The sequence below is a fragment of the Acipenser ruthenus genome, chromosome 19 (assembly GCF_902713425.1).
Source record: "Acipenser ruthenus chromosome 19, fAciRut3.2 maternal haplotype, whole genome shotgun sequence".
NCBI classification, from domain to species: domain Eukaryota; kingdom Metazoa; phylum Chordata; class Actinopteri; order Acipenseriformes; family Acipenseridae; genus Acipenser; species Acipenser ruthenus.
In genome coordinates this window covers 7,432,222-7,444,508 of record NC_081207.1, presented here as the reverse complement: position 1 = coordinate 7,444,508, position 12,287 = coordinate 7,432,222, and positions in this window count along the sequence as shown.

The window sequence follows — 12,287 nt, the reverse complement described above, 5'->3', positions numbered from 1 at the left end:
ACTGCGAAAGCTTTTACTAATGGGTTTTCTGTTTTGAAAGTTCAGAGTGATCAACATTGGCTGGAAGACCTTTTTTTGCAGATTATAGGTTAAAAAAAAAAGAAAGTTTGTACAATTTACAATGATTTATGACCAAAAATCCTTATGTGTTTTGGTTGTAAATTTCAAGAACTGCTTTTTTTCTGGAAAATTTCGGTCTACAGACCTATGAAAAGAGTTTTTTTTCTTAAAAGTAACTTAATCCATACATTGATTAACCATAAACTGTAATGTTGTTACAACCCACATTGCTGATTACTTATAATATTATCCTGCAGTACCACTATTACCGGTTTATTAAAGAACATTTTCATTTTTATTTAGTTTATAAATTATACAACAATGATAAGTTATGTAATTTATAGTAAAACATGGATTCTTCCATCATGGCTTGCCTACAGTGTTAGAAATTAACATATGTACCTGTTATTGTATGCAACTTCCAAAAAAAAAAGATGAAGAGGCTGCTTATATTATATCTGGTTTGGACTTATTTCAATGAAATGCTAATAAAAGACAAGACCTGAACTACCAAATAACAGAGCATACAGTATATACCTAAAGTAAGGGAGATTTCTCTATAATACTACAAGTAAATAGTGGTACAAGTAAATAGCTCAGTGGAATCACTAAAGAGAGATGCAGCCACTAGTGTTCTTCCAACCTAATAGGATTAGCTTTCCCATCTCTCCATAGGGCTCAGTTTCAACCCAGTTAGAAACTAATGCATCAAAAATGCCTGTGACAGAAATACAATGATTCTTGGTTGTAAATCTCCCTCCCGACCTGTGAGGGCGCTAAGCAGCGAGAACAGAGTTCTTTGGACTAGCTGGTCTGACAGTTCTTTCCCAGGGTCAGGAAGTCGGCCAATCTGGATGAAGGCGAGACTCTGTTGCAAGAACGCTTTGACCCGGAAGGTAAACGATGTGGCAGCCGCAGATAGGAGACGAGGTTGCACTCGTTTACCAAGGGGTCATGTGTGGAGTAGTGGTTAGGGCTCTGGACTCTTGACCGGAGGGTCATGGGTTCAATCCCAGGTGGGGACACTGCTGCTGTATCCTTGAGCAAGGTACTTTACCTAGATTGCTCCAGTAAAAACCCAACTGTATAATGGGTAATTGTATGTAAAAAATAATGTGATAACTTGTAACAATTGTAAGTCGCCCTGGATAAGGGCGTCTGCTAAGAAATAAATAATAATAATGTGCGACGGCATAAAAAGGGGACAGAGAATTGCAATCTGTTCCTTCGCTTTGGTTGCTAGAAATAACCTGGAAGGACCCATGCAGTATTGTGATAACATATCGTGAGTGTTTGTTTTGTCTTGTCTATAATTGTTGCTTGTTGTATATTAATAGACGGCTAACACGTTCCGGAGCTGTCGCCAAGGGCCAGCACAAAACCCAGAACAGCACTGCACAATTGTCACTGTTATAAACCTGTATCACCCACCATGAGTACTACTGCATGCACCGAGGACTGGTGACCGTGTTTGTACATTGTGGGAGGGATACTTGTGTTTATTATTTGGGACCCGTTATTATTTACCCCGTGCACTACACATTGCTGTGTATTGTCAGGGATCATTATTTGATCACCAGACCTGGATTGTATAAATAAAACTACTTTTCTAACTGGATTACAAATCTCTGTCTGTTCATTGCGCACTGCATTACTCCTGCACCTGTACACAATCAACCAGTTTGCCACAATGCCTTATTCATGCCACTGGTCGGTTGGTTGCAGAGAGACTGCTGGTGGGGTCCTTCAGAGAGCACTTTAAACAGCAAAGAACACAGTACAGTAATCCGTTGCATATCTGACTGTGGTGAGACCAAAGTAAGGGCGGATGTGTAAAAAGTCGGACAAATGAATTCTATTTTAAATACCATTATACACAGCTGTAACAATTACTATATTCACACAATTATTGTTTTGAGATATAGCTTCAATTAAAGAGCTCTCCTAAATCCCTTGTTTAGAAAGATACAGGGTATTAATGCTTGTGACAGAGTAGCTGTCTGCCATGTGGATGCGTGCATTCGCTGCTGAGTGACAGGCAGAAGATCGAGATGGAGGTTGAAGTTGATATGCCCCCCGCAGGTGAACAGGATTTATTTACATATCAACACATTGAACAGCTCACGTGACACTACCAGCAATGGTAGAACACAGAGCACATACAACACAATGTACGAAAACTTTGGTAGGATTGACAATATCTGAACTAATCTTCTCTGTTCAATAATAAACGTTGCTGAAGAGATTGATCATGGCGGATAAGCGATTAGGGCGGATATGTGATGGGTGGATACACGACGGATTACTGTATTTAAACAGATTACAGATTATTTTGGCGAATCGGCCCTCTATTCTAATTATTTTAATTATCAATGGCAAAGATATTATTGCTATTAAATTACTAAGACATGCAAAGTGCCTGTTTTCCAGCCGTTACATGACATTAAATCACGTGGCGTTTTGACCAATCAGGTTGCAGCATTTTCACCCAGAACCATGCTGTTAATAACAGCACTCAGACATTACTGCCATAAATTCCCTTTTCATAGTGGCTTTGCAAGCCAGACTGACAGTGGAAAAGAAATCATTCTGAATCAGATAAGAAAACAACAAAACCATTAACTACAACAACACAAAGGTACAAACAAATTAAAATATCTTGTTCTGATACATTTGCAGAAGGTAAAACAAACAAAAAATAATACAGTTGAGTTAATGAAATGCACGTTGGGTATTTTGTTATAAATCATCCTGTAATTATTGTGGGTGCTATTGAATAGTAGTCTTATCATCAAAACTTATGTACCATGTATAGCTTATAAATAAATACCAGCATTCACATAAAGAATTGGTGCAAATCACATGGTAGTTTAAAAAAGGCAAACATATACATATTAGTCCAAGGGAAAAAAATGTTTGATTAATTTCTTTCCAACAAGAATGTTTGAAATATAAAATTCCCCAAGGTCAATACAATGGGTATTTTTATAGAAGGAAATTAATTTGCTAGCTCGCTCTTTTGAATTGTCCTCCTCTTGTGCTCTCATCTCTATGGAAGTAATGAAGAGTAAGGAGTAACTAATCAATTGAAGATTATAGATACTGAATGAAGGACTGTGACCTAGATTGTTTCAATTGGGAAATGCATTACATACTAGATGGGTCACTGTTAGATTATGAAAGAGACACATACAGACCATCAGGTTTGTATAGATTCCTGTCACCATTTATAGGAATTGAGATAGACTGAATGAATTGTCCACTAAGCTTAGAAAAAGGGAAAGGGGGTAGATATTCTAATAATTTGTTTGTTTTTGATAAATATTTATAAATTTGTTTTTTCAGCTTTTTGGCACACTGGCCCATTTTTCTGTGTTCATGAAACGGAAGCCATGCACTCACCCCAATGCAGTCCTGCCAAGATCAGCAACTTTTCTCTGTTGAGATTTGAACTACACTTGCATGGCTCACACTACACTTCAAAACAACAGGGCTTTCTAGGTGAGCCACTGGGTGCCCCTATATAAAAATGAGTGTTCTACATTTTTATTCTTTTCCATAAAGCCTTTTTATCTAATAAAGTCCAGATCCAGGGATCCAGGATTGATAGATTCTGGAAAACCAAGGACACTGAGCGATTACTTGACTGCCTAACAATCAGTCAGAACGAAAAAAGATAGAAACCTTCCAATACTGTATGTCCTATAGACAATCTTTGCTCTGGGATGACATCCTCTATATAAAGAACATCTGGCAGGCAATCTGACTTAAATACCAAAACGTTGGACACCTGCCACTTGCCAACTTGCCTTGTCAACAAAACAGTCTAATTGTTCCTTTTCCTTGAGAACAATAAATACCAGATGAAATATGCAGTCAATGTAAACAAGCAGAGTGTTCTCAAACATGCGGATTAATCTCATACTAATTGTTTTGTTTACTGGATGATTGAACATTTTTAACATATCTCTTGACTTTGTATTTCTTTGTAACCGGACCCTGAGCTCTGTGCACTTGCATTTTTCGCAAAGCTGTGTATAATCTTACAGGGTTTCATAAATAGACAGCATAGTTCTTTTGCAACTATTTGGTGGATAAAGGCAAATTCCACAACCTGCCTTTTATAGTGACTTTAACCAATATTAACCATCAATATGAAGACATTTCTGAATGTTGAACCCTAAAAACAACAATACATGTTGAATAAAGCATCTGAACCGGCATTACTACAGTAAGTCTTACAGTCCATAACAGTATACTGAGTTTTAAAATTTGGTGCTTGTGAATTTCACTGCTTAAGATGAGCGATGACAGCACTGACACGGTACAGTTTCCCTTCACAACAAGTGCACCTCAATCCTGACCTAAATGACACTTTTTCAGTTGGTTTACCCAGGGAAGAAAGCATGAGAAGTTGATGAAGTAGTCCATTATACCACCTAGTCCCATATTTCTAAACACAGGCCCATGTTTTCAAAACCCCTTAGAAAATGTTTACTTATGCTTTGAAAAAAGGCCTAGTTTGTACACTAAGAGACTGTTCAAATCCCTAGTAAATAAACTTTAACAAAAAAATAAACAGTGTTATTTTATTCACAATGTAATATATTCACCTTTTTATTGTCTTGTTTGTTTTTTTACACAGTACCTTCTCTTTCCCAAACTCCACTTATTTATTTAAGAATTTCTCAAACACTCATCATGTTGTTATGTTAAATGAGCCTCGAAGAAGAAACCAGTAGTTTCCAGTGGACCTTAACACAACCCATCTGAAAACTATTTGTATGCAAATTTAGGTTTGGTTATTTAAGGTCAGGAAAGTTACACTCAAATACAATATGTAATATGTGTGTATGCTGTAAAGCAAATAAAACCATGCACATGTCTTCATTACTCACTCACTATGCCATTCTACTTGCTTGAAGGCTCGTCTGCATTGTACAGTGGTCTTGGATTTTTTTAAAGTGAAAGCACTAGGAAAATAATATTGCATGCTGGATGTAACACGTATAAACAATTATCTGCAACAAACTAAGGTAATTTTTCCATGAACAAGTAATACACGTGTACAAAGCTTTATTACTAGTGCATTTTTTAGGGAACTTTTGGCTTTACCCCTGGTGATAAAAATATACATTAGGATCAAAATAATCAAATATCAAATAAAACAAATGCTTTTACGATATTTCCAGTTGTAACCATGCCTACTTCTACATATTACATCCTTAATCCTGATTAAAATGCATGTTGAGATTTTCATTTAGAAATTCATGTATATGGTCGAGAGGGAGATAGAGACATAAGTTGTTTTTGGCAGGATATTTTCCTCAAGCTTACTTGCTCGATTTTTCCCACCATTGGCTCAGAATGCAGCCAGCCGCCACCATTACCAGAGGATTTAGGCAGATTATGAAAGAAGGAGTCAGTAGCATGTGCATCTGGCTGCTGGTAACACGATCTCTATGTCTTCAGATGCTAAGAGGAATGCTTTACCTTATATGTAACAAGATTGGACCCAGACAACTATCCTTAATTCAATTTTGATGAAGATTTTATCTGGAAGTTTATAAAAACACAGGGATATGAGGGAGTCTTTGGAGATAGTCCAAGAACCTTCTTGCAGCTGGGTCAACCACACGGGTCAGGTTAAGAAACACTTTCCAACCAAATTATACAATAATCGGAAACCAGTGCAACTGATCAAATGCAAGTGTCTAGAGAAGCTGAAATGTGCCTCTCACTGTAAGTAACAGATTCTCCTGTTGTTCCATGGAGAATCTCAACATGGAATGTTAGCTAATCTGACAAGAACATAGGTTTGAATTGTTCTGCTTTCTGTCAGTGCGATTCCACTGCCACGAACCCCATTCTTGATGAGCACACTGCTCCAATGTTTGCCATCCCCTCCCCCAGCAAGCAGGCTCATTCAGGTGAGAATTGTTAGTAGAGCATTCTCAGGGCAGGTTGAGTGAGCAATGTACCAGCATGTTTATTACTGATTCCCCATATATTCAAGTAAACTTAAGTGTTTCTCTCGGTGAAAATGACAACAAGAATACATCTCAGAAGGGCAACTTTAGTCAGAGGGAACAAAGACATGTGACCTCCACACCACACTGTTAAAATATTTTAGAAAAGTAGCCTTACTTGGGAGACTTGCAAGATTTTTTCCTTGTGTTAATATATAAAAGATTTGTTTTCTTAACTTTTCTTCAGTAGTTTTAGGTGCATATGTACTTATGTGCTCCAGTCCTGCATATGACTGTATGTGGTGAAAGGTACCACAAGGAGGTCATTCAGGTTTCTTAGGAGTAAGTGCCTTGCTTCTTAGACCACAACAATTCCCTACTGTATGTTTGCTGAACTACAGTATGTCTTTACAGAATAGCACAAACAGACTGGCTTATTGGTTTACAATTTGACATTGAGAAAAGGCCTGTTATCTTTACTGTGTTAATGAAATGTAATTTTGTGTGGTCAAATGTACAACCTCAAAATGGACTGTAGAAGACAAAATCCCATCAAATTTCAGTTATTAAAAACAAACTAGGAAAAAGCTAATTACTAAGTATTGCATATTAAAAAAAATAGCTAGTTGAAAAACTTTTCATTGCTTTGTTGAGAAATACTGGGTAATTCAATATTATATACAATAAGGAAATGCATTGACATGTTACAAGTTTTACAAAAGATGTGTTTAAGTACACTGCTATTTTAACATGGTATTGCTTTCAGTTTCAAGTAATGTGGAGACCATTACTTTCATGTAAAATAACCTATTGCAGTTATTCGATTCAGTTTCCATTTCCCTGCCTCTACATTTAACAATAGGATGAGGCTTTTGTTTTCTGATTAAATTTTTTCCTATGAATTGTGGTGCATTTTTGGCAGGCAGGGGGCTTTGGAGCCAGCAGCGACTCAACATCCTATCCTATCCGGGATTACACGGGAAAGCTTGTCTCAGAATTGAAATATGACAGGAATTCAAGATTGGTCAAGTAACAAAGAACAAAGTTGTGGGGTCCTTTTTGAAAGTTTTTTATTGAATGAGTATGTCCTGACAAGAACATTTCTATAAATGCATGCTCTCAATGGGCACGATTCAGTAAGCCATCTAACTACAAAACGCTCAATTTAAATAGAAGTACAAAATTATAGAAACTCTGGTTAAGTAGACTGATAGAGGCACTCACCAAAACGTCTGTCCACGTGACAAGATTCTTCTAGCATCTTCAGCGTAAGGTTAGTACCAGGAATGCCCAGAAGTATTGTTCTATCTACCCAAATATTCAATACAGTTAATAGTATTTACTGTCCATGATTGGTATTTACCATTCTTTTCAGGGTCATTGTTCTGTCCATGTTTCCTTTCTCAATGATATATAATTAACTCATGGCTAGGTAAGCGTTCTCTTTCTCCGGTTGCTGTTGTATATGGCCTCTCTGCATTCTAGACCGCTGAGCTGTACTAGACTGTATACCTACCAATGCTCTTTATTGTAGCTGTCTGCTAATAAAGCTGTGTTTTGGATTTGACATGCTAATTGTGTAGCCTGTCCTTATTATAAGTTCCAGTCAGAGAAGAATTGTAAAGCTGCATATTGAATTTGAAGTAGAAACATCAGATTTCTTGGTCCATAGCCCAGACTATATCTCCAGTTGAAGAGGGTGGTGAAAGGAAGATCTATTGAGAAAAATGACAAAATGTCTAGAAGCAGTGATAAATCCAAAGAAGGCTGTACCAAATTGTAAAACAACATTTTATATCCTTGTCATATTGAAAATTATGGTATAAAATGAATACTTAACATACTGGTAGTAATACATTCCAACAGCATTTGTGATTTATTGAATACATATGACCGTAATTGTTATGTTACATATAAAGCAAGAAACAATGCTATATATGGTCTATAGGAGATATCAAATTGATAGTGGGTTTTTTATTTGTAATTTTTCCTTTTTAGTAAAAGATTAATTTCACAGCTTTCCAGGTAAATGTCAGAGTAATATTGAGGGACAATAATGTATCAAGTGAATGTAGTCATATTTTTTTTTATGGTAGGAGTCGGGGGGAGGGGTATAAATCCAAATTTCATGTTAAAATCTGTAAAAAATAAATAAATAAATAAATAAATAAATAAATAAATAAAAAGATCTATCGTTTTTGTAAGGCCCAGGAATTTTCTAATAACAAATCAGTAAAAACTAAAATAAAAAGCCTTGATCATAAATTATATCAAAAAGAAAAATGTTTTGACCGCTTGATAGTTATAAATTATTAATGTTAAAAGATATATACACCAGATTTGCACACATAAGGTTAAAACTATAGCAGTGACATTGATAAAGCATTTGAGGCTTTAAATATGTTCATCGTTCGTTAAAATATTAAGATATTCGGGTCGAAAATCATTTTCCAAAAGAGCTTTTGCAGAAGCAGACTAAGTGCTTCATTTGCTCTCTTTGCAGCAGCTAATGCTCTCTGTGAGGATTTTGTTTGCTTTTGAAAAACAATCCGGCTCTGCTGGTCTTTGCCTAGTTTTTCTCCTGCATATTTCTTGTGCTTTGTAGTCTTGTATTCCAGACATCTGGATTCAATATCAGTCTTGATACAGCTCATAAAATCAGAAACCCAGCACTGCAGAAAGAGGGGGTCAATGAAATGACTCAATCTGATCTAATATGTTTAGATTTAGCCCGTGTCATGTTGTTACAGCCACCATACCACTTTGGGTATCCTAGAGTAAAAAACACCATTATGTGCCACTGAAGATGTCTGCAGCTAGCAGTGATGTTGAGATTACTATTCACTGTAAAAGCAGACTAGATTAGAAACCTCATAAACTAGTGCTTCCGTTTGAGCTACCAAGAGATTTTGGCATGAAGGCCTCCACTTGGATAACTATCAAGCTTTCTGAGACATTTTTTATGGTCCATGGGCTCTTCTTCAGCGTCTTGAACCTATTTTGCTGAAGTTCCAAGTCACAGGCATGATAGAAAAAAAAATTGTTCTCTCTGCTATCTCCCTCCCGTGTAGAACTACATTTCATTTTCATGTATTAATTCTGCTGAGACTTTGCAAAGAAAAAGAAAGAACGTGGGAACTGGGCTGCTTTCCCACAAAATGCAAAACAACATTGTAAAAGTTAGACTTGATCAAACTGAAGAAAAGTGTTTAGCATAATTCTTTCAGGTTTAATGGCTCGTAGACTGACATCTAAAAATAAAATAAAAATGACAACGCACAACGCGGAGGAGTGACGGGTGATTGATTGCTTTATAAATAGCTTCGATTTAGATTGGGGAGTTAAATCCCAAAGTGAGAGTTTTAGGAGTTGGCAAGTGTGTTGAACATTTCAGGGGAAATTAACTATTAAGTGTAGTAGAACAAAGGAAGAGGCCTTAGTTGTCAACATCCCAGCTCTGGCTTCAAGTTCCATATCTTGAAGTATGATCAGTGTGCCAGGAAGGTTCTAAGAGCTAAATGACCTTCACTGAATTAATGTCTACTGCAGGCTTGGAACAGTGGCCAAATGGGTTGGATGTAGGGAATTTAGTAGCGTACTGAATAAATATGGACCTGTTTTTTAAAAGTTAACAAAGGGTTTTACTAATGAATACAAACAGTTTGGAATAGATTGACTCTTTTTTGAGCAATATTTAAGTTATTGTCTGCTACAAACTAAAACAGGGGCAGGACCAAAAAGAAGAATGGGGCATACCATTATTACCTATCAGAAAGGGGTTTTCGCTATCCTGCCCAGTTTGTAGTTTTACTGTAGATTTACCCCATCTGTCTTTTACAGAAGTCTGCTTCTTCTCCTTCTCTGTTTGATTTGCCACAAGACAGAACTGTATTCAGTGTCATGTGAGGAGATGTGGGCTGTTCGCTTGGAGGATGTCTTTAAGCTGCTTGGAGACTACTTGGAGCTTACCTTCATGTAGTCAACATGTTCAAATCAAAGTATCTTTTACCTATACCAGCGGGATGGGCAACTCTGGCCCTTCAATTAGGTATTTGTTCCAACCATGAACCAGTTGCACTTCCATCCAGGTCTAAAAGAAGTTAACTACATTATACATGTTAAACCTGGTGTAGAATGGTCATCGAAGGCCAGTGTTGCCCATCCCCGGTCTATAGAAATGTGTGTTGACACATAGAAAATGTTTGCCTTCTGAACAGCCCAAGAAGTTTCCAGCTATTACTATAGAACAGTAACATAAATAACCATCACATGAAAGCAACATTTAAAAAGGAAAACTCAAAAAAAAAAAAATATATATATATATATATATATATATATATATATATATATATATATATATATATATATATATATATATGTACAGTACAATAATGAGATTGTTATATAAAGACTTAATAGCCTGTATCACTTTAATACAGTTGACGACAATATTTCATATCTTGTGACATGGTTTTATAATGAGGGATCCAGATATCTCTTGAATAAACAGTTATTTTCTGTTTTTTTTATTCATTTGGTTCTTTGGATTTGGCTCATTCAACACAGTGTAAATAGGAAGCCTACTAAGTACACAACGCTTCAGACAATATTGTCATTGACTACATTTTTCCAGTATGTGTCTAGGATGGGCTCCAAGCAGGTGGCTTATTCAAAGGTACGTCTGCTATGAATCCCTGGATTTGAGTTATAAGCCAGCTGGTGAAATCAGGATCAGTAAGTGAAATAACTGGTATTGGATCTAGCTATGCAATTAAAAAAGGTTAGAGGAAGTAGAGGGACATAATTCTTTAAAGGAGAAGTATATTTTCCCCCATGTTCTTCAACGAAATTTGAATCATGTCAACCTACTTGAGGTGAAATCTTATTCTTAAAATTAACCAGATTTAGGTGCACGTTGTTGTTTCATCCCGAGACAAACACTTATTGAACATCTACATGCTAATTTTTCATTCAGATTTAGAGACTGATATGTCCTCAAAAGTTTCATATCGAAGGCATTTTGCTTTGCTGTGTTTTTTGCATTCCTTTTCACTGGTGAATGATACCCTGTGTGGGAACTTCAAAATGGGCTGCAGCCATTGCATCGAATTCTAACAAAATGCATTGTGATGGGCTGCCCCCACTTTAAAATTGTTGATCCAATCAGTCAAAAGAGGTAAAACAAAGGCAAATGTAGTACAACATTGAAATACAAGGGTTTCTGACTCTCACACTTTATAGACGCATAGATATGGCTGAAAATATCGGTAGGCAACTTTGGATCAACTGCAATGAGTATCAACATTGCTGCATGAACAAAACTAGCGATGGTCAGATTCAGGGAAAAAATAAAAACAATCAAGTAAGCAAGTCCCATACACTTTCACTCTACACAATATTCCGCCGTGCAGCTGGTGCCAGCGTCATGCAGCGCGGCGCAGGGGTCTCGCACTCCAAAAACTCAAGAGCGAGCTTCCTAAGACTGCTCCCCTAAATACTGCTAGGCCCCTCCCTACAATCAACTGCACCAAAATCTGCCCAATCGTAGCCCACTGCAGCGCTGTCCATGAGGAACAAGGCCAGCAGTACAGCAGCTTCGGGACCTACCAAGATGGCTGACCTCCGGTCCCTGCTGTGCCCGGGTGTCAGCACTTCCGGTCAGGAGTGCCCCTATCTTTGAGCGCAGTGCCTTCACAGGTCTGGAGGGTGATATACAGCTGCAATTCATTCTCTCCTTGTCACACAATACCATTACATTGTTGTTTCATGATCAATTCCATATGCTCTGTCACAGTATGATTTTTGGAGTCCAGATTTTGAACATATTATGATATACCCTTGTGTAAGATTTCCATGGGATATTTTTAACAACACTCATTTTTCATTCCAAAGCATCAAATTTTATTTAAATACAATACGTTTCAACCTCTTTAATATTCATAAACAAGGTCTGCCAGGAGATGTGGTTTACATTGTCTTTATTTTTCTTGTTTGCAACCCATTCTTTAAGTGCATGGTCCATGGGATTGCCTAACGAAACAAAGGGCCGGACCAAATCAAAGTTAGCACTTAGCAAACAAGGACGTGAAAGTATTCGCGGTAATAAAACACAAGAAAAATTCCAAGCGAAATCTCGCAGAACCAAAACAAGCCCCTTTCGCCCTTCAAAAAGTTGACTACAAGTGGGTTGAGAAGGGGGAGTGGTTTGCTATCGCCCGACCAAATCTACTCAATTCCAGCTAGAAATCACACTGCAAG